At 43.2% G+C, this 24029-nt stretch overlaps 1 protein-coding gene across 12 annotated transcripts in view; it reads left to right on the top strand.

Annotated features, from left to right (window-relative positions):
- si:ch211-285f17.1 (sickle tail protein homolog) overlaps window positions 1-24029 on the top strand; it is a 105251-nt gene that overhangs the window by 25601 nt on the left and 55621 nt on the right. Inside the window, exon 1 of one of the 12 annotated variants that reach the window (XM_058631702.1) lies at window positions 12403-12893. The exons of the other annotated variants lie outside the window; for them this stretch is intronic. The gene's annotated coding sequence lies outside the window, so the exon portion shown is untranslated. Of the gene's footprint in view, window positions 1-12402; window positions 12894-24029 lie in introns of those variants that run through there. 12 annotated transcript variants of the gene reach the window in all.

Below are 24029 nucleotides of genomic sequence, written 5' to 3'. Positions count from 1 at the left end.
GATACAAGGCTTCCCTCAGGGTTTCCTCTCCATGAGTCGACAGATTAATCAATAAACGGGGGGCTTACACCCTTTTGGCCCTCAGGCAAATGATGTTGTAAGAGCATATGCACGCCTGTGTGTGTGTGTGTGTGTGTGGGTACAAGTTGCTTAATATACAAACTACTAAATATTCCGCCGCTTCTTTTTTTTTGTTTTTTATCTCCACAGTTCAGAGGGATCCTCAAATTTAGGCTCCTGTTGTGGTTATTTCAACATCAACATGTTGTTTCAAGGGACGGGACTTTTCATTAATATCCTTTATTAATAATACATGTATTTAGTGTTGCTGGCGGTACACGTTTAAGATCAGTGTTTGGTCGAGGTCATTAAAATAGTTTGGCGTCCGTGTTGCATACGGATGAGGGGAGTAGTTCAGGTGAAAGTTGAAATGAAGGGGATAGTTTGAGATTTTGAGATACTAAATTATGGAACCAGGAAATGACTCATTTAGGATCGGAAGTGGGAAATTGACCTGCAAGTCGCTCACGAAATCAAACACATCGTGTTCCCTTTAAGTGTTTCTAGAGCAACAAGAAGATGAATGTACTTAATCTTGGAAATGTTTGTCAAAATAGTTACAACACACCTGGCCTTTTTATGACCTTTTATTCTAATTTATCTCTGTGTTATGAATAAAAAAAAAAAAAAAAAAGCTAGATATTTATCACGCTTATCATCAGTCTTTGGATGTTTTTACACAGAAAATGCAGAATAAACAACATCAGTTTTAATGTGAAACAGCTCCCACTCTTACTGTGTGTGTGTTTGAGGCTGATTAATGAATATTCTGTGTGTGACATGTGTTCGGAGTTTCAGGTTAGGAATCACTTACAGATGATGGAGAAATGGACTGATTGTTTTGGATGCTGGAAGCACAAGGACATGCTTTAATGTTGTCAACCAATGCCATTTGTTTTGGTGCTCCTACATTTGATTTAAGACGTTTAACCTGTATTGTCGACGTAATTTTTCTGGAGCTAAACTGTGAAACATCCCTCGCGTAGCATCGTCACTGCTACTCAAGGCCGCCTCCTCCTGGAATTGCGTGTCACGCTAATTGCCAGTGTTGTACATAAAAGGTTGCACGCGGTGGAAAAGAGGTGAGCAACCTCCAGCTCCCTCTCTCTTCACGGCTCACCAGCAGCTGCTGTGTTTTTCGCGTCGTGAAAATGATGAGCTGTCGTGACATGTGGGAAATGTGTTGATTGCAAAGAGTCAAATTCAAACACACTCTTGGCACCCAATAAAAATGTGTGTCTGCACTGTTGAGGACTCTGTAGAGAACATGAGGGTGAAACGACCGTCTGCTGTTAGAAATACAGTGCAAACAAAGTACAGGTTATATTGTAATATTACTCTCAGTGATACCTCGATTCCGGGACCTCAATATGTAGTGAATGTGCTTCTCATGACTGAAATAACCACCGCTTCTGTTGTACCGTTGCTATGTCCATGGCTCTAAAACCCGGAGCCAAACCATTTTGCCATACAATCCCACCAAATTGCCTCCCTTACATTTTTAGAGAGACCGGAGGAGTGTTTTCATTTCTTCAAGCGGTGGCAGTCGTGAAACAGAAGCTCTCAAAATCCAGGGTTAAAAAAGCACACCAGGACCTTCTGACCTTCTGTCCCTCATGTGCCAGTGTCCCTTTTCCCTGTGGTCGGAGAAGCACAATCCCAGAGCATAAAATGTAGCTTTGACGGGGGAAAAAAAAGAAAGCATAGCATAGCTGTGGAAAACATAAAACACTCGTGTCTGTATTTATTGTCGAGGACAGAAAGGGCAGTCGGTGTGTTAAACTCTTGGTTTGACCCCTGAACTACAAAGGGAGATAGACAGGTCAAGTTAAAAGAAGGATAAATCTACACTGGAGCAGAAATTCCTACAGGTTTGCTCATAAAATGCTGTCTGTAGAGTCAAGAGTAGAAGCTTCATGCGCGTCTGAAGCCCCCTGGGTTTACATCTTCACTCTGAAATGCCTGCGACTGCATGAAAACGGTCCCCATTTGTCCCAGTTTGCGGCACCGAGAGTGCGGCGACAGACGGCGAACATACGGCCCGCCGGCTGACAGCTCAGCAAATGACCACTGCAAAGGGAAAGCGTTTATTCTCTTCCAGTGCTGTCTGTTGATTTATACGAGCCAAACATCCTGTGTTTTAATATCACATTTCCACCGGAGAACGGTTCTGCTCCACTCTCTGAGGCTCTTTTAATGTTGTGATGCAATTAGATGCAGAAAATAAAAATTGAAAAGAAGTCCCAAAATGCCCGCGTTGGGAATTTGTCTTTCCAATTGAAAGCAACACATCGCCTGCGTGTGTGTGTGTGTGTGTGTGTGTGTGTGTGTGTGTGTGTGTTCGCCCAGGCAGTGGCTCGTAAAAGGTTATTGATGATGTACACCATGTGATGTGAGCGCTGAGCAGGATGAGGCGGCATTAAATCTCACTGATGTATAGGTCCTTTTTTCACTCTCTCTTGTCCCCCCCCCCCCTCTCTGTCCTGCGAGAGACAGAGACAGAAAGAGGAGGATGAACGACGAAGAGAGAAATTAAAAAGTTGCACAAAGGGGGGAAAAAGTGCAGATAAAGCTGATTCAAACTTGGCCTTTGTTTATCAGATATCGCCTCTCTTTGCCACGCTCCATCTCTGTGGTGTCTCTCTGCTGCAGGTGCAGGTGCATGTATCGGCGTGTATTTGTGGAATGCGATATGAAATAATGTGTTTACCAGCAGCTATTGTCGTTACCTGTCTGGTCGTTGCGAAGGTTTTTCATCAAACCCTCTTTTAACAGAACGTTCTGTCAGCTTTCGCCCAGCAGCGGTTACACGATGTGTTGCAATGCGTAGGTAATAAATAACGGGGGCTGCTTCAGGTGTGCGAGAGAGACGTTATGTCAGTGGAAACAACTGTTGCTGTGTTTCTTCTGTGTTTTCCTCCCCGATATGAAAATGATAACTCTGGCATCGCTCCCTTCTTCTTTTTTTTCTTTTTTTTTGCAGAAATTTGTCTGCACATAAAATCTAGACTGTGTTTATTTGCAAAGGCAAACTGCTCCAATTTCTCCATGGGCTCAGAAGCTTGTGTGTGGTTTTGCTTTTAGTAATGGATACCAGGAATGGAGAGGGTTTTTTGTGTGTGTGTGTGTGTGTGTAGTCTGACAATGAGCTGTGCTGCTTCAGGCTCTCGGCAGTGAGTATAATGAGGAGATTGTTCTTAACTTTCAAGTCAAAAAAAAAAATTGATTGCCAGTGTCGTTAATTATATGGATACTGCTGGATTGTATATAAATAATTTGTTGACTGAAGTCTGAACAAGTCTTCACTGTACTTATCTCAGCCCTCAGCCAGGGCTTAAAGCTGTAGTGTGAAATATTTAAATGTAAACGAATGTCGCTGACATCACAAACCGCTGTCAAACGAGGTCACACAATGCTGATTAAGGCTCAGTAGAGTTTAGACCTCATGTGACCTCGCCCTGCGCACAGGAAGTCATTAGTTTAACCCTTAGTGCTCACGTGGCACGGGTCTGTGCCGCAGGTGCACCCTATAAATCCTTATATGGACATGCTGGGGGGGTGTGTTTATAGGTCACATATTCAGGCTTTAAAAAATGCGGGTTTTCTTATGTGTTGTTGAGTGAAAGTCATGATTCATTTCATATTTTGCATTTTTAGCAGCGATATAAAGTAGCAATAATTCTGCAGACGTCACAAATTAGACCAAAGTGAACTTTGAACGGCGACATATTTCCAAATCCCACAAATTAAATCCAATTTTAAACATTTTCAGTACTTTTTGCTCAGGTGTGTTCATAGAGTTGGTGAAAATACACTTTTTTTTTTCCACCACATTGTCGAGGTTGTGCTTTAAAAAAAAAAAAGCATATAAGACACTCTATATTGCACATTCTTATAGCCTCTGTATATAAAGCCAAGGGTCAACGACGAGAGAAATGGAATACGCCTGAAAACACAGGAATAGCTTAGAACACAATCAACAACAAAGTTACACACTGCAGCTTTAACATCAAAGTAACCGCACTCATTATAATTTAAGACGGGGCTTTACCTTGATGCTCCGAAATGGCGAGTTTGCAGAAGCAAAGTTGGTCTCGAAATCAGCAGCACTAATGTATACTTTTATATTAATTGCATACTTTTATATTAAATGTATACTTTTTGAACAAACCCACCTAAGCACCAGGAGACGATTTGAAATATTCAGCGTGTCTCTTCTTCAGGCCAGTGTGTCTGCATGATATGTGGACGAGCAGAATTCTAAAACGTGCTCAGATGTATTCCCCCGCTGCACATCATCCATTTGTACTTTTTTTTAGCCGCTAGAAATAAAACTGACCTCCCGGCGACGTACGGAACCCTCATCCTCCAGCTTTTGATAGTGAGCAGGTTTTATACACCTCACAACACTTCACATCAGTAAAAATGAGGCAAGCTTCTTTTATTTCCCCCCATCAGAAGCTCCTGGCATGCAGCGCCCCCAGCTGTACAGTTAGTAGAATTTCAGGAGGAGCAAGTAACAACCATTTCACATGAACTTATTTAACCCGTGTTTGTTTTATTCAAGCTAAAAAAGTTTCTTTCCCCTTTAATACGACACGCTGACACGGGGTTCTGACAGCCGCCTCTTGCCTCTGAGCGTCTTTGGTGCATTCCTTCAGTATTAAACTGAATCAGGGATGAGAATGTTCTCCTCTCTTCACCCTCGCTTCAATCGGGGGACTTCTCAGAATACAGTTTGGCGATGCGAGGATGGAGTCTTTGCTAAGACGTGCGCCGCCGCAGCTATCGTGAGAGAGAGGCTGACACAGCATTTTACTCTGAGCTTCAGGGAGAGAATTAGTTGTGTTTTTTTTTTTTTTTTTCTCTCCTTAGCTGAACAGCTGCAGGTTTTATAATAATAAAAAGAAAAAAACACAGTTAAGTGGGATGCGCTCCGGAATTCTGACAGTTGACACTGTTGTTGTATTTTTATCTCCAGTCGTGCCACAATTAGGATAATTAATCTTGAGAATTAAGGTGGGTGTGTCTTGTGTTTTTGAAGCAGTGTGAAGTGCAGGGCGTTTTAAATGTTACTGACAACTCAATAAAGTGACAGAATAAAAAAAGAGAGATTTAATCATTTTTTTTATCACTGATGCTTAAACAGTTTATTTAAAGGATTATTTTTGCCATGAAAACCTCAACTGTTTGCAACCATTACTGGTATTGTTTCCTGGAATTATATCAAGTAGCGCTGCAGCAATTATTAATTGAATGATTACTAAATGAATTGTCATCTTGATAATTGATTTATAGTTTTGAATGTTCATCCAAACAAGTTTTCTGATATTTCAGCTTCTTAAATGTGAATCTTTGCTGGTCTCTTTGCTCCATAACACAGAGAAATCATCACAACTGAATCGTTTTTGGTCTGTGGACAAACATCCTAACCCCTAAACCCATTTGTTCGGTAGTTCACGGAGCAAATAACCGACGGGTTAATCGTTGCAGCACTAATACCAAACCAAACAACCATTCGTCATCATCCTTCCCCGTAGAAGAATGAAGATGCGTTGTGAAAGGCATACGAAGCGCTTACCTAACGTCGCTGGTTATGTAATGTTTGATTTCTTATGGCTAGAGACACTGGAGAAATGACAACGTAAAGCAGAACAGACAGGAGTCTTTCCGCTGTTAAACAAGGATAGAAGTCAGATTTGATTTGGTTATTGTACGTACGTATGTATGAATGTATGGAGTGCTCCAACGTGCTGGTGACGTTCACACTGTGTGAATGTGCCATAAAGCAGATGCAGTGCTGCTGGACTATGGCACTGACCTGTGCAACCTCCTTTTTTCTTTTTCTTTTTCCTTCTCTGCACTCTGACGCCGTAACTGCAGCTCCTTCTGTCTCTGACTCTCTCTCTCTCCCCCTGTTGCCAACTAGAGGCTGACTCAGACTTTATTTATTTCTTTTCCTCGCATACTTTCATGATGAGAAACCACGCGATGATTGATTCCGTGTTTCTGTGCAGAACCTGACAAACACGAGAGTTACAGTTTTTGCTTGTGCGGTGACATTTTTGTCTTCTCGTGCTGCATGGTTAAATAGTTGTGAAGTCATCTTAAAGCTGCAGGGCGTAACTTTTGCTGTTGTTCACTGATTGTTGATTGTATGAGACCTGACTGAGGGAGCGTTTATGCGTATACAACAGCGCTGCAGGGGCGGGCGGGGGCAAGATGTATTTATCCCGTCAAACTGCTGAAAGACTGCATGTTTTTTAAATGTGACACTTTGGTGTTTTAAGTCACACTGTAACTCCAGCCAGGGCCACACGGGTGGTGTAGTGGTTAGCGCTCTTACCTTTGCAGCTGGAAGGCCTGACACATAAAGTTACACGCTATATGTGAGTCAATGTAAATCCACCAGCCATAAAAACACAGCACATGCAGTCAAAACTACATTTTCTTTCAACTCGCTCCTCTCTTGCTCTCCTCTTGATTTGTGAAACAGAATATTAATTTTGAATGTTGCTGCATATTTCATAGCACTCTGGTTTGTTGTGGTGGTTGTTGTTGTTGTTGTTGTTATGTGTTCCCTGGAATCCTTGGACAGGCAGCCAGGGAGCGTCTTTCACACCAATGGGAAGTCAACAAGGGTTTGCTAAGTTGCTAATTGAGGCTCAGAGTTTACAATGCAACAGCTGGTAGTTAATGTGTTGTGTAATCGTTATTTATTCATTGTTGAAAAATGTGTGGTTTTTTTTGATAAGCAACTAAGACATGATCAGCAGCCCGTGTCTGAGCGGAAAGGCAACTTGGCTTCTAACCACAGGATTGCTGGTTCAAGTCCCGGTCAGATTTAGAGCTGAGGTAGACCTGGTCCCTAATGCTTAATGTTAAGTGGACATTCTGAATTGACCCCGGCCTTGTGGGGCCACAAGGGGACTTTTAGACTTAAAGGGGCCAGAAAATGTTCTGTGAGTAAGTGTTTTTGCACCATTTTTCCAGAATTGCAATATCTGGCAGTTATTTACAATTCACTGCATGTTAAAATGAAGAAAAACACTGTAGTTGTAGACGAACACCAGAAGTTTGAACAGTATAAAACAGATAACATTTGTTTGAGTTTTTGTCCAATGTCTAAAAACAGGCCAAAAAATGGAAACTATGTAAAGGCGTGTTTTTCCAACTCTCTCCTTCTCTGGCGACAAAGACGCTGATTCCCCGGCTTCCTGCAACAGCGCAAGTGAAATTACCGTAATAACCACACGTTGGTTTTGACGTGCAACTTCTCAGCTTTCAGAAACCGCTGGCAATTTTCCCTATAGCACAAACCGTCACGTAATTACGCTAATGCAAAGTGGGCTTGCGTAAACGTGTCCGTCTCCGGATAAATCTGAGTGTTAATCTCAAATGTGCCAAATCAAATACGCCAATCTTCCGCTATGAAAAAAACACAAGACATACGGTGAGCTCTAAAGCCCAATGCTTATGTGGAGAGTATGTTTGATAATTTCTCTGTTTACATTCCATAAAACATTAGAAATGTATGTTAGTCCAAATGTTCATGCAATTTTAAACACTAATAATTCTTGTGTTCCCGCTGAAAGCCCTGGAGTGCACTTATGGTCTGGACACAGTCGAGCTAAATGACTTCTATTACTCCCTGAACCGGTTTTCTATGACAACAAAAACATGTATTTGCAGTCAGTATTTGCCGCGCTGCTTTCACTGTCATTTGAAAGCGTTACATAATAATAAAAAAAAGCACTGATAACAACAGTGTCAGAGTTTGACCTGACAGCTTTACCTCGCCCCAGTGTGTATTTAAGTTGCATTTATCCAGTGAGACTTGACCGAGAGTTCACCGCTCTGCATCACAGTTGCTTTGTGTTGCATTCCGTGGACAATAGTTCACACACACACACACAGTCACACACAGTCACAACGCCACAATTGCAAAACAATAGGCTTTGTCGGAGTTACCGGGAGGTCACGCAACTCCTGGTGTTCAAAAACAACCCGACACTTGCAGAAAACATTCCACTGTTTAGGATGATCCCACGGAAAATAAAGGACTGCTTCTTCACTGTGGGGGTTATTGACAGTTGAACATGTCCGACAAAGCGCAGCCTACCTACAGTAGCGACACAGAGCTGTTATTAAGAGCACAAAAACAAGCTTAAACACCAGAGTTCATAGAGGACATGTCTGTGTTCACAACAAGTCGGGAACCAGCTGTTACAGGTAAGAGTCATGCGGATTTCAGTCTTCAGTGATTGCAAAACAAAGACGAATTTACTCCGAAAATTCAGTATTCCTGTTTTTTTTATTATATTTGTGATATATTGTGATACTATAAGTCCAGTATATTGTGATTTTTTTTCCACCCAAAGTAGTCTAATTTAAGAAAATAGAACAAATAACTACAACAATACACAGTTTTGTTTGTCTAAAGAGAGAAGTGCGAAGGAGAGAGAGAGAGTTAAATGTGCTGCCAACTAGTGGTCGGAGGTTTCAATGCGTCACAAAACAACTGTCAGAAAACCGCTGTAAAGAATATGTCCATATTGATGCAGTGCTACAAAGAATAAATACAGTATTCCTCTATGAAATATTCATTTAATATTCCTCATACTCATTATTATTATTTCTGAAGATGACACTCTCTCGGTTGTGTAATGCGGTGAAATTTGAAGGTATTTGACAAAGAAAAGGAGGGATTTCTCCAGATGCTGAAATCCTTGCATGACAAACTCCATTTCCAAACGTTCTCAAGCTGAGACTCACCGTCTCTTCAGTACTGGACCCACTCATCATGTTTGTGTTTTGTTGTCTGACTCTTATCTTACAGTGATACATGTTCCACTTGGACACGATGCTGTCTCATCCCGTCTTCACTGTCGCGTCCACTTGCGTTCATGCGTGTATAAGTGAGTGACTCAAAGACTAATGGGAAGACGGAGACACAGTCACGTGACCCCCGTGACCCTCTGCACCATGTTCTCCAACGGAGTTCTGTCTCGTTGTTCTTTACTGTCACTCTCGCATCGTGCCTGGCCTCATAGTGCCACATTCACTCCTTCACATCCCGAGTCTGATCTCACACCTCTCGTGACTCCGGGCTGTTATTCATTTATTTAATCAATGGCCGTTTACGCTCTCCTCCCTCGCTCACCAAGCTTCCCGTGCGAGTTCAGATGTGCCCCCTGCGAAAGGTTAAATTCAGGTTATGGCGCACGGAGCGGTGCGTTATTTGCATAATTTGAGCATAGTCATCATCTAAAGACAGTTCTGTCAAACCTGTGAGGTCGTTAACGCGAGACTTAAATGAGTTTACTCATATTCATTCGTCCACTGGCTCCATCGTTGCCATCGGGCCAAACTCTTCATCCTCCTCGTGGAAGATTATTGTGAAAGTGGCTTTTAAATAGACGGCAGCGGCTCACTGGGGCTTTGGATGATTTCAGGCTAAATATATGTAAAATGGGAGTTTGGTCCACAGGAGAGAGAGAGAGAGTGTGTGTTTCTGGGCCTTTGGTGCCTCTTTATTTGATTTATTTACTTCACTCGACATCAGTTTATGTAGACATATGGCATGTAAATCAGAACCTAATGTGATGCAGGAGGCACTGAAGTGAAAATGACTCCGTAGAGACGACTTTGACACTCAAACCCATGTGGAACAGTCGTTTTTGGATTAACTCAGACAATACCTGTCTATATCAGTGTAAGCTTAAGTGAAAACGATCCAGTCAAACTGGCGACTTAAGTGTTTACTGATGTAGAACAGCATTTATGGACAGATAATGAATGACGACGTGTCACGACATGTTTCACATTGTGTGTTTTTATCTGTCATTATATCATCACTAGTTTTCTTTTTATTACAACTAAACCAGAGAGACGAAATCCAGTAAGTGAAGATTTTGTAAAATATTGCAATGATAAGAATGCTTTCATACGTTATTTATATGTTTATAGTTAGTTTGAATCCCACCACTGAGTGATTTATACGATACTTTCACATTGAAATGATCATTTTCTTTGTGAAATCATTTATAATTTATAGGATTTCAGTGAGGATATTGCTGTTATCAATTTTAATTTAACCAGCTAAGGCAGTTACAGACGCTTCATAGACGGCTTCATAAACACTTTTTAACGTCCGTACATAGACTGCATCAAAAGCACAGGCCTCGGGTAAAACTGGGAACACAGTTATAAATCTGTTATGTAACGTTATGAGTGTGTCCGGTGATGCGGATGCTGTTGTGGCAGGGTTCATATATGTTAACTGAGGTTGTCACATCTCAACTTATCCCTTTTTTTGTATGATGTAACTCATCTTTATTGAATTTAACCATTGTGTCTACGAACACCAGATTTTGCACGTTAAATGTGAAATTTGAACAATATAAAACATATTGAAAATAACATTTGTTTGAGTCTTTGTCTCAATTTGGCACCGAAAACAGGTACAGGGGTTTTTCCCACCCGATAGCTCAAACCGTCGTCTACGATGCGCTCGGCGCTAAAGGGTTAAAATACCCACTTTGAAACGTGAAGTCCAATTTCCCGAAAGCAAACTCACAAGTCAAGGTCATTTCATGTGAGGTCTGTGAAGTTCCCTCTCTTTCAAGATGAGCAGGTGGCTCATTCATTTGGTGTCTTAGTCACAGATTGGCACAGGCTGAGGAGCCAAAGTGAATAGCTTCAGGTGCTCACCTGAACAGCTCACCTGCTCTCTCTCCCTGTTAAATCCCGACTGTTGTTTTGAGTTATTTTCGCCTCTCCTCCGTGTCTTTTTGGTCTCTTTTCTTGATTTGGCACAGGCGGATCAGTCAGAGTGCACCCTGTATACGACGTTCACGCTGAAGGAAGGTGATGTCAAGGTTATTGGAGCATTTGAACGTAAGAGAGTTTTGTACGGTGAACACACACACACACACACACACACATGGTGAAATGTGATCCCCACCTGCCCTCTGCCGTCGGCTCGGCGTGACTCTTAAATCTGAGTCAACATGTCTTTCTCCGTCTTCATTATGTGATTAAAGCGGCAGCAGAAAGGGACGCTGATGCACAAAGGTTTCATTGTCGCACACCTGAGTCACGCGGGGGAGTGACTCTGCACTTTTACGTTGTTTTTTTGTGCTAACTGTTGCTTTGAAGTTCGGTTGTTTTCGTGCAAACAGCGAAGCACTGCAGTTGTGAATGTCCAGATCACGTCTGTCAGCGTGTGGTTTGTGGGGGGGCTGTGGGGGGGGTTGGTTGTCTACGGAGGAGAACGGCCTCCCTGTTCCAACACATGGTGCCCAGACTAAACAACACAGTGAATGTTTCCTGAATTCGTCCTGGCACAGAGGCGCCCTATTCTGCCCATGTGGCTCGACTGATTAACCGAGTAAAAAGACTTTCATTCAGCACGGAAGAAAAGAGTGCTTAGAGGAGAGGAGAGGAGAGTGGATGAAAGGAAATACAAGAGTGGATTCCACACACTGTCATATTGTCGTCATAATGTCAACGTTAAATATTGATGTGTAATTAGTAATAGAAACTTTCTCTTGGTGCTTCTTTCTTGTGTTTTCAGGCACACTTCAACTCTCTCACTCCTGTGGCACAGTGTGGCTGTTTGCTCCGTCTGTCTTAACATGACATGAATCACTTTGTGTGTTTGGTGCAGGAATGTCGTCAGGGACACGGGATCTAAACACGACGTCTTGTGTCTGCAACAAAAAGCGTCGCAGTATCTTATCTCATAAAGCGTCTTCTTAAAGTTTTGCCTTAAAAGTTTGACACCTGGTTGAAGTTGAAGTTTCGGGGGGGGGGGGGGCGCGAGGTGTTACTGTCGCGATGATGGAAACGTTAACAACACCCAACAAAAGCTTGTGTGTGCTCCTGTCAGACCTCTCTCCACCCACACGTCACCTTTCACCCCGCACCCCTCTCCTCACGTCACATCACACCTCCGCCCTTTTTTATTATTTTTTTTTTAATTTTACCACAAAGCCTGCACAGAGCTGTGCTGCCTGTGTTTGTCTGGCTTAGCAAAACTGAATTAGAGGCTGGGGCTTTGGGAGACGGCGTTGAGGTATCATGGTGAAAACTTTTTGGCAGCTGGAAAGGCGCCTTGTTTTGGAGAGAGAGCGTTCTGGGGCTGTCCGGGGGCTATGATGGGCTGAGCCTCATTGCGGTTTTTAACACCAGGCTGTTGGATTTGGAGAGAAAGTTCCAGACACACCCCCAATCCTTACTTCACTCGGCTACCCCGCTCAACCCCCCACCCCTTTTTTTTCCCCTTAAGCCTTGAAAAGTCCATTTCTCCGCAGACATTCAAGCAGGAAGCCCCCTCCGTTTGTTTTTCTTCACCCCTCCAGCCTTATTCCCATCCTCCCTCCACCGTCGCTCCTTCAGCTTGTACTTTCCTTTGCGCCTCATTCTTCTCCAGACTCAGGAGAGCCAGACACGGGGTAGAGGCAAGAGGTTAAAAAACCGTAGTCAAGAGGGAACATACACACTCACACACACACACACACACACACACAGAGAGAGAGAGAGAGAGACGTCAACATGTGATATGTCTTCGCCAAACAATGGTTTGAAGCCTGAGACAGAGGTGAGGGAACTGAAGGGCAGTAGTTGTTTCTTGGACAGCCTGATTGGAGCAGCCCAGGAAGTGTTGAAGTGAGTGTGAGTGAGAGAGAGAGAGTGGGGGGCAGATCTACCAGGAGACAGCAAAAAAAAAAAACCTTTGGGACTCTGCGACGGTTCGTTGGTTAGTTTGTGTCACTCTTGTTGTGTGTCCCAGACTCTCAGTGTCGTACAGAGCCAGGACAGACGAAAAGGTGAGTGGTTGCATCTTATACAAGGACACACACTTACACACCTTCACACACACACACACTTAACTGAAAACTTTCAAACACACACACACACACTTATTCTCTCCCCTCTGTGCTTTCATGCCGGTGTGTCCTGACACATGACTTTGAGAAGAAGCTCGTCGTTATTACTGCGTATCATTTTAAATTCCTGAGGGTTTTTTTTTTTCTGTGAATGGCTTAACCGTAGTGTCCTTAATGTGTGTGTGTGTGTGTGTGTGTGTGCTGCTTCCTGATGGTTTCCTCTGGCTCTGAAAGCTGCTTGTTTTGCAAAGCTGTGTTTTTCTGTGTGTGTCGGCTTGAACTGCTGCCAGCCATTCAGTGAGTGTGAAAGAGAAAAAAAAGGGGGGTGGCGGGGGGGGTGACCATCGAATGTGTGTGTGTGTGGCTGTGTCTAATTAAGCTGATGGGGGGGGAGAAGAGCGGTGAAGGGGTCAGCCCATGAAAAGGTTGAACTTGGAAAAGAGCATGATCACTTTCTCCAAACACGGTCCTCAGACAGACGTACGCCGAGTGTACATTCGCCGTCTCTCACATTCAGACCCCCGTAACAGAACTTTTCTTCATCTTTTTTTTTTTTTGCTCCTCCTCGGTCGGATCCGTCTCTTTTTTAGATCACACAGAAATGACATTTGCAGATGAAAGCGGCTGCTGGTGAATCAGATTTGCTGCAGATTTGGCCATTTATGGTGCTGTTTGCGCTCCGCATCAAATGGATTACTAAATTGTCCCAATGGGGAGATGCTGCACTCTCCCCCCACCCCACCACCCCCTCCCTCCCCCGCTTTTAAAGTGAACATTAGTGTCACTCCGCAACTTCAAAGACATCACCATGATAGCATATCATAAATACCCTTTAACTAGACTGAGAAGTAAACTGCAGTAAAAGTTTATTCTCTGTAAATGAGCACTAAACCTATTAGTGCCGAGTATTCTGTTGGTATGTCCCCGCACTGCAAATAAAATAGCATTTTAAGCCTTTACTGTCTTTACTAGTATAATTTCCCGCCTGGAGTTTTCCAATGCTGCTGGAATTGCTTAAACTTTCTTTTTTTTTCCACCCACTGTAGATAGCTCTGTCCAAACATTCAAACCCCCAAAGTGAATTTCACAGCTATTTGAGTGAATTAAATATCAGTTAGTGTCAAACTCAATTTAGAATGTATTTGTAGTTCCATAAAAGTGTTAAAAACTCCCATAAATCACAAGCCAATGCTTTAGAAATAAGAGGTTTTCTTGTTCAAGTCGCGTTTTTAAACTGAAGTAAAGTAGGCAGCACACCAAGAGTCATTTTTCTGTAACCTTATTATTTCTGCTGCTCAGATCCTTGTCGTGCAGAACGCAGCAGGTACCGCGTATCCACTTGATTGTGCCCCCAGTGGGAGGGGAAGGTAAACTAGTCATAAAGGAGCAGCTCGTCAGTAAGACAAATGAGCTCGCGCCCTTGCACCCCATCCGGAGCCCCCGAACCTCATCTTTCATCGCTCGTTCCGGCCTCCTGGCGGTGTCGCAGGTTTTTCCCCGCGAGCCGTGCTGATGCCGAGCAAGTTGTCAGTTTTCTCACAACACCCGAGGAAAACGGTCATTATTAAGTGTAAGGCAACTGCCTCAACTGCCAGTTTAACTCAGCCCAGCTATTTGTCTTAAGTGCTAGCACATGGGCGAGCGGTGTTTTTACAAGCGAAAAGGCACACAGTAGCTCCTCGGCGTATGCCTCCATTTGTCTGATAGCATTAGGCGATGCCGCGGCAACGCGCTGACCACTCCATCACCTGACTGGGATACGCTGTTGCATCAGTATCCAGACATAACAGATCAAATCTGGGTCTGCGTGGGAGATCAAGCGCTAAACTGGGCCATATGTATCAGGTGATGCTTATCTGAGGCAGTGGGGTTTGACGGCTGCCACAAGACACAGAAACACACCTGGGATGTTGGCGTGAGGCCCAGCAGTAGTGAGGCCAGTGTGTGTCTGTGTGTGTGTGTGTGTGTGTGACCAGGTGTTTCTGCCTGCACTGTCATCCACCATTGGGCCCCGGGCCAAGTCATGCCACGACTCATCGGGCTTCGGGGTTTGATCAAACCCCATTAGGAAGCTTTCATATCAGGCCCCCGTGGGCGCTTGAGGTGATGATAAACTATTCCTCATAACTCATAAAGCTCCACATGTTTGTGAGCTGGGATACTTTCTTTATTAGTCCCATTGTAACGATTGCAGCAGCGCAAATAGTAAAAAAAAAAAGTTAAGGTAATAGTATAAGCAGTGTTTAACCCAAAAAATATGCCTGATACTGGTGTATTATATACAGCGTTAACAGCGTGAGTTGATAGACATGTTTTATTTTCCTAGTTAATGAGCTGATGTGTTTATGATCCGCAAAGAAATTAAAAAAAACAAAATGCTGCTGACGTGAAAGGGGATTTCACGGCTGCTAATGAAGCATAAGCAGCAACACAATTACAAGAAAAACTGCTGATTTATAAAAATGTTTGTCCTCATGATGTGCCACTTACATTTCCTGTAAAAGGGACCTTGTGTTAATAGTCTTAAATCTTCAGTTTGGGTGAACCAGCCCTTTATAATATTGCTATAAAAGTTGAATTATATGCGTGGGGATTTTTTACCTCTTCGTTTTAAGGTTACCATAAATCCTGACCTCTGCCCCAGGGTCAGGGACAGTTAAGTCCCTACTGCGAGTTTTGCTTTTCGGGGCAAAATCTTCTCCGTCTGCTTAAAAATAGCTGATCTCATCCTCCAGGAAGGTTTTTTTTTATCATCTCAGCAGCTCATTCCAGAAGTCATCCTCGCGAACCAAACAGCTCATCACCAGTCTCATAGAGGTGGAAACGATAACAGATAACACGGGTGTAATCAGGCAAAAATCTACCACACCATTAATTGACTTGTGCGCTGCGTTGTACAGCGACCTCATTTTTAGCCAAATCATTTCCTGAGGAACAGATGGAGATGTCATTGCCGCAGTGGAGCGTCTAACATCTCATCATACGATAGGTGTTTAATAGGAGCTGTTTCTATCACATATGCAGAGTTCTTGCATATGAGTAAAAGATAATTCATTGGCGCCGCTCTCCTCTCGGTTTGTGTAAAAAAACACTGAAGCCGAAATGAGCCACCAGAGTCTGCTTGTTCCGCAGACAGATATGTTTCCCCTAATTGCTGTTGTCGTCTTTTATTGCCGCGCTGGGTTAGACGGTGGATGGCCGAGGCTTATGTGAGACCTCAGAGTTTTTGCTGCAGTCATCGCTGTAGGCTTTGCTTTGACGCGGATTATCCACAGAGGGAAATCACGCTTCCTGTTGTGTTGTTGGCCTGCCGGCGGAGCCAAAGTAAGCTTCTCCCCAAAACACAAAATCACAGTGAGAGTCACGTCAGGTTATTGATTTAGAGGACAGACGGAACAATGGGTCGCTGGTAACACGCTCTTACCTCCGCCCCTATTTAGATGACACAAAAGTCTAAAAAGCCATTATCTCATCCTCTCCGGCAGTCTTTGCTCCCCTTTGACGTGTGCAGCCTCCACATACTCCACCTTTTCAGTGAAGTCATTTGTTTGACTGTCTCCTTCTTTCTTTGGCGATGACGAGAAGGGGGGGGGGGTGTCCGACAAAATGTTCCCCACCCTCAAACTCAGACAGCAGACACTGACACTCCTCAGTCGCTAATCACCCTCCGACATGTTCTTTTTTTTTTTTTACCTTGCATGTAAACAGTGCTTAACTTCTTTCCCTTTCTTTTGACGTTGGGCTGTTTTTGTCCAGTTATGCTTCTACAGATCTGCAGCCATCCCTACGTTAATTGGATGAAAAGTTAGGTTAGATCAGCATCATTTAAAGGCCACTTGTAATTTGGCTCTATAATTATCAACCTACAAATGCCCCCGACGTGTGGGGCTTGTGAAATTGCATTTATCATTCTCTTTCTTACAAAGCACAATGTTAATTAAGAAAAGTATAAAGTATGAAGTATTAAAAGCTGCTTAATCCCACTAAATGTGATGACTCGCTGTCGTCCTGTCTTTCCCCGACAGATGTCGACTTTTTTTTTTTGTGTGTGTGTGTGACTCCCGTCGACTGCGTTGTCCACTTGCTAATGCTGATTTCATAATCTCCCCCGCCTGCCGGCCTTGTATTTATGCTCTCGCTCAACTTGCATTGCTATAAATATTCTGCAGATCCTGGAAGACATGGGATGTTTTCGTTAAGCCGGGCTATTCTGGGAACGGCAGCCACCTGAGCTCTGCATTTGGAAGTTTTGAGGAAACCTGTCTTCTATCTTCTACCTCGTGTGTTTGGAGAACTCCTTCCTGTTCCGACTGATAAATAGACGTGATAAATACACGGGGGCCGTGTAAACATTGGAAAGAGGCCTAGCAGAGCAGTTTAAAAACCAGAGATGAGTGTAGTTGACGGGTACAGAGAGAGTGGAAGAGTTGCTATATTTACTGTGCATGGATAGATGAAGGCAACAGAATCGGGTCTTATACACTTTGAGGAATTTATTTATGTGTTAGTGGGATTATAAGTGTGACGTTCACTCCAAAAATCCACATTGCATGTGAGAAGCAGCTTTGCCACGTGTGATAAACATAGGATGTATTGGTAGTAAAGTTTTGAGGCAGAAATAGTTTGTAAAGAAGTTTTAGTTGGAGAATTTTACTGGATTACAATGAAATTTTGCATGGGCAATTTTTCATAACTATATTTTTAACTATTCTATGCCGTTGTTGGTGACATGTGCTGGTTGTTATTGTCTATTTATGTGCCAAGTTTAGTTGCTACCAGGACTGAACCGACTGAATCTTGTTTTCAAGATTGAATCCAGATTTGGGTGAAGAGTTTTTGGACGAACTGTTATACGGCGATGAATTCTAATGATCTGTGACTGAGTGAGTTTTTTCCGCAGTGGCACCGTGAGACTTAGAATGAACTTTGGGTGGAGTTCCATGCCATTTGGCGGAGACACTTTTGTGAACCCATTTGTTGACTGTCAGGCAATTCCAAGCCACAAAGGTCACTTTGGCCCTACTGAGAATGAAAAGCGTAAAACAGCATGATAGTACTAATTTGTCTCGTCATAGATGTCATGTGCTTGCTTGATGGAACCAGAGAAGTTTATCTAGAACCAACTGCCTAACCAGCAAGATGTTTTAATAAGATAAATTCTTGATCTGATTCTTTGATCTGCCGACCTCTAAAAATAATTTTTATTTCAAGTTTAATAGATAAAAAGAAACATTTTAAACTTAAGATCTCCTGGCCCAGACTTGTTCTATGTTCCAATGAGCTTTTCTACCCCGTGCTCCCGTCAGAGTAATGAAAACCACCTTGTAAACCTGACATTCTCAATGTTGAACTAAGTCTTTTTCGGCTCCACCTCTGCATCCTGAATGAGTTTCCATGGCTTTGCCAGTGTTAATAAAAACCTTAATATGTCTCCAGTGTGAAAATAGCTTAGTGATATTTTAGCAGTCTTTGTGCTTGAAAATCATAATAGGCCTTTGGTATTTTCCATTTTAGCTTGCCCAGTGCTGACAGACTTCTCTTTAGAGTTTTAAGTTAAAAGCTTCTCCACGGGACGCGGGGAGAAACCCTGTATTTTAAAGCTTATCTTTACAGATATTATATATATTATGGAGCAGTCATATGGTTTACCAGTCTGTCATTACATTCCCCATAAAATAGGGGAAAAGATGACGAGTAATTGGTTTGCTTCGGGTTTTTCCGTTCCACCAAGATCCCAATGTTTCTACCTAAAAATTCAAGGCCACAGAACGTTCCAAGTTCTGAACATTTCCATTAGTCTTTGTAATTGCAGGAAGAAAGGAAGCAGCCCCTGAACACACACGCACATTCACCCACATACCAACGCAGAGTTCCGTTCATCCGTCCGTCCGCCGTGCGCTTTATCACCTTTTCTTAGCACTTTGTTTCAAACTTTCCTTCCAATCAGGTTTTCCTTTCACCGGAGTGCATATCCTCCACAGCAGCAGCAGCAGCAGCACAACAATGCCCCACTTCATTTCAGCTCTCTTAAGATTGCTGGAGCCAATGGGCTGCTAGGCACATGCTAAAGCCATTAGATGGTGCATGACAGTGGTCAACCACAGAGGCACTGCAGAGTAACGATCCCGCTGCACACAAAATCAAGCAGAGGGGAGGGAGTGAGGGTTATTGTACTGTATTGACTGTCTGTAAATGTGTGGCCGTGTTGAAATGGGACTTCTTGTCTGTCTAACTATTAGTCTGCCACTCCGAGAGACATTCAGTATTCAGTAACCGGAGTTTTACAACACATGTAAGTATATATACCTTAAGTTTCCCACCCCCAAACCCTGAAATATAGAAGAAACCAGTACACACAAGAATAAATGCCCATTTCTACTCTACACAAAAGACAGAGATGGATGGGGACTTTCGTCTGTACTTTGCGTTCCTGCGTCCGCCATTGTGCGCCAAGCAGGGGAGCTTGCGATGACGGATAAAACGGAACAATACCACCGGAAAAACTTGGGGGCAGTATAGAGTTAATAGTCCGATCAGTCAGGGAAACGACAAAGAAGCAGCCTACACTTGCAGTAAAACAACTATAAAACATGCTGCCAGAGCTCGCTGGTTTATCCCTGCAGCCAGAAAACAGAGAGTGACTGCCAGGCACTCGGCTTCACTTCACTCTCTGGCCCGCTGTGATTTTATTCGAGGCGCTCTGTCGGCAAAGCAAGTTGTCAGAAGTAACGAGTAACATGACCCCATTAATGGGACGATGTAGTCGTTTCGGGTATGTATGTAGGGTAGTGACGGAGATGACGTTCAGGGCGGACGGACGTGAAACGGACAAAATGGAGGATAAATGGGCCTTAAGCTCAAAGTTCAACCGATCACATGTGTTTGACTGACAAAGGGGCCGATTCTATACAGCTTAAAGAATCGAATATTTGAAGGTTCATGCATGATGGTCATGCTGCTTCATGTGCTAACATTAGTAGCTGGCTTAACCGAAAACTGCCTAATTCTTACAAGTTTAAAAGGAGGCATATCGGTACCTAGCAGAGTGAGGGGGACACACTTCTTTTAGTAAATCGATTCCTCACTAGTCCTTGTATCCTGGAACAAGGGCAGTAGTCCAATTAAATCACATCAAGCTCATTGCCTTACTTGTTCTTAAAGGACGGCTTCGTATTAGCCTCGTTTGACCCTTCCTGCTCATTTAGCTAAAGTCTGCTCAGCATCTCCGCAGCAGCGACAGGTGCTAGCTCTGGATGAGGACGCTTTTTCTTCTCGACTCAGGACAGTTTGATGGAGGACTCCCCGCGGAGCCTAATGAATGACTTAATTACAGTCGCTATCTGGATTTGAACTCGCTGGGAGCGCATCCATAATGCATGTCTTCACATCGTACCAACAGCCCCCCAAATTAGACTCCACCGATACTTGTGTGAGAGAACTTTGAGGCTTAGTTTTCTCTGCAGATGTGCAACAGAGCTTTTTAGAATATGAGCTGTTGGTATTACAGCGATCGAAGTGTAACTGATTAGTAATCAACGTCTAAATGAATCATATTTTGCAGTGTTTGTCTGTCTGGAGTTGATGGATTTAGATGGACTTTTCTGGAGATGTAGGTTATGGCACAAGAAGAACCAATTAAACTTTGGTAATGATAGGGGATTAAGGGATTCTTCAGAACAAACCTTGTGTGTTGACGCTGTGGGAAACTGAGAGGCCTTGGCAGAGGTTTGTGCTCTTTGAATGTCTTCTCTGGTTTTTCATAATTGATTAATTGGTTTGAGTGTTTGTTCTTATGAAGAAAAAGTTCTTTAGCATCAATATTTTTTGTTTCTTTTATCCTCTAGGACAGGAAACTGAACATTTTTAAAATGTAGAAAAGACAAAAACGTGACAACATTGTGAGATTTAGGAAAATAATCAACACATTAATTGAGAAAAGTTGTAAGTTAGCCCTGTTATCCATACATGTACTGTATCTACAGTACAGATACTTGATCACATGACCATTAACTGCCTCTCTGCTCTTCGGTGCTGCCTCGTTCTGTTTTAGTGATGTTGTAAACTCTGCACCAGCATGGATCTGTATCACCGGGGCAAAAAAATCTCTCTTTACATCACAAGACGATGACATGTTTTCCCAGAAGTGACTGAAGTATTCTCTCTGGACACTTCGCTGTTCAGTTTCTGTGGAGCAGCTGCGTACTTCACACTGGATAACGTCTCCCTGTGTGATTGTCAGCTCCCTGATTTCCAGCTTTGAGAGTGTTCTCTCTCGACACACTTTCTCCCCACTAAAAACGACATAACTTTTCCCCCTACTCTCTTAAGAGTCTATATTGCACTCCGTTGTCGAGGACTTTGAGGCACGGATGGTATAATTTCTCGGGGGGAGATGTGTTGCACAGTACGCCCCTGTAAGCTGGATTCTGTGCTGCTTTGATCATGGGTAGAGTCCCTTCACTGATCCGCTTGAGCTCTGGTTGTTTGCCCAGGACACGTACATACACACACATACACACACATACACACACAAACTGTGATTAAATACCAGATGTGAAGGCCCGGCCAATCCAGATGAAATGTTTTGAATACGTCAAACTGATGTAATATGCAGATGTTCGACGACACGTTTGAGAGTACTCATGTGTCACTTTTTGATGAATTAGACGTTATATCTGTGGTGAGAGTTATCCCATCGCGCTCTCCGTGTAATACGAGAGAGCGCAGAACAGTGTCGTGCTCCTCACCCAGAGCGTTTTAGCCAGGATTAAATGACGTCGTGCCCACCTGCATTTTCATGTCTTTGTGCGCACACACACACACACACACAAAAAAGAAACCCGGCATGATCTCTGATCCATATTTTAATTACAGCTGCAGGACACACACAGGATTAGCAGAGGCTGTTATTTCTCCGAGTTGGTTCAGGAGCCGTTTAAGAACTTTTAATAGCCCGGTGCTTAGCTGCAAATCTCTGTGTCTGTCCTGCATTTGGAGTGCGACTGAACAGGTGCAAAGGGATTGTTGTCTGGATGTGGCTGATGAGAGCGGAAACGGTAAAATGAAAAGATGGAAAAGCAGAGGGGAATGGGAGCGGGGGGGGGGGGGGGGGGGGGAGTGGGAGGAGAAAAGAGCGAAATGCAGGGTAAGAAAGAAAAGGGTTCCTCTTGAGAGCTTGTCACGGCCCTCCCTGCATTACATCACTGAGATGCTTCAGCACTGATGACATCTTCAGGCTGGGATTGGGGGCGGGGGGGTGCGAGAAATTGCCCATGGGATGATGTCATTAATATCCAATCAGAGAACTCTGGGCCGCCAGGGTTTGGCCAGCTCCTGAGGCAGAAATAGTATAAGATCCTTGAAAATGTCTTTTCCTTGTCTCAAATCATGGAGCCTTTATGTCTTGTCCCGGGGTTATTTTTAGACCGGGGACAAATATATATTTCTGACTTCTTCCTGCCTGTGTCACAGAGCAAAGAGTAAACAGAGTCCGACTCTCCCCCAAGGAACACAGGCCATGTGAATGTCGCCCAAAGCAAATTAACGTTTAACTAACCTAATAGCACATGAAGGCACTGCTGTGTGCATGTCCGTGGGAATAGATCACGGTCCGGTATAGGTCACGCGCTGTGCCTCATAGTTTTAAGGCAAGGTTCGACTTTAAGGATTTTAACAGTGACCTTTTCATATGTTAACATATCTATTATAGATAGTCTTATTCAATCTCTGCTAAACTGCTAAAGTCTCCTTGCTGCTAAATGCTCCCCATTGTTCAATAGTCAATTGAGAGCTTTCTGTTAAAAATGTTCATTATTTAACAGACTACATAGAATATATGCTACAAAATGTTAAATGACCTGTTGGAGAAATTCTAGTTGGACCACAATAGCACACAGGGGCAATGTTAACTGTTGTGAAATTCATTGACACCCTTCGCAGACCTGACCCCTGCCCGTCTGTGCGTTATGTCCTCCCCCGTGTGTGGTGTGGAGGAACTGAAAAAAACTTTTCAGGCACTCACATTTCTCCTCCTCTCCCGTGGGAAAGCTGCAACATTTCCGTTGCTGCAACCGCACTATAATAAACCACTTGGGATTTCTTTTTTTCCTCCTTCCGTTACTTCCCCTCAAAAGTTGGTCACCTGCATTCTTGTGATTCCTCGAAGAAATATTCCTTTTGCAGCAATTATAGTTTGTTTTTTTTAACGATTGCCTTTTTTTTTGTTTTTTACACAAAGCTCTTGGGGAGATAAATACACTTATAGTTTATGCGCACGTTGTGCATTAAGGCATTTCCTTCCTCCTTCCCTCTGGAAAGTCTGGCCAAACTGGTCCATATCCAAAACCCTTCAGTTCCTGCTCTGTCTGCTCCGGAGAGCTTTAAACTTGGATGCAGTCCACCCATTTACTCAGGTACATACAATACAATATACACATGGACATGGACTTACAGTCATAGAAACACAGCAGAAAACACCTTTCTAAAGCAGAATGTTAACCTATGGAGCTGATGTGGAATGCTTTGTATACAGAAACCAAAGTAGACTTGTATTACACAAGTTGATTTACCAATTGGTAATTATCTATATGGTATATTCTGATATAGGGATGAGCTGTTGGGTTGTAATGAGCTTTAGGTTTACACTGGTTACACTGTGCTGAAGTGGAGCACAGTGTTAAAGTGTGGAACTCATGATTGACTGGGTCCTAAGCTGCTTATCAACATGGAGAGAGTTCTTTTTTAATACATTTGAAAGAGTATTTTGACAGTCATATGTAAATTGAAGGTATGTGCGGGGGTTAATGAACAGTTAACTCTCTGAAGTAGACGTTTCTTGAGTTTTCTTCGTCTGCAGTCGTCCTCTCACTCCATCCAATTATCACGAGATAAGTAGAGCAGGTGTTTTTTCGCCGTTGTTTAAGCCCATAAGTGTACCTTATCACATAGGCACTGATGTGTGTGTGTGTGTGTTTTTTTATTTGTTGACATTGCAAGTGGGATATCTGCTGTTTGCACTTTATTCCTGAAAGTGTTGACACAGAAAATTTGCCGTCGCAGATAAGACATCTCATAAAC

The sequence above is a fragment of the Solea solea genome, chromosome 1, assembly GCF_958295425.1.
Source record: "Solea solea chromosome 1, fSolSol10.1, whole genome shotgun sequence".
Lineage (NCBI taxonomy): Eukaryota > Metazoa > Chordata > Actinopteri > Pleuronectiformes > Soleidae > Solea > Solea solea.
The sequence above is the reverse complement of the archived record's forward strand: the minus strand, read 5'-3'. Positions and strand labels throughout refer to the sequence as shown.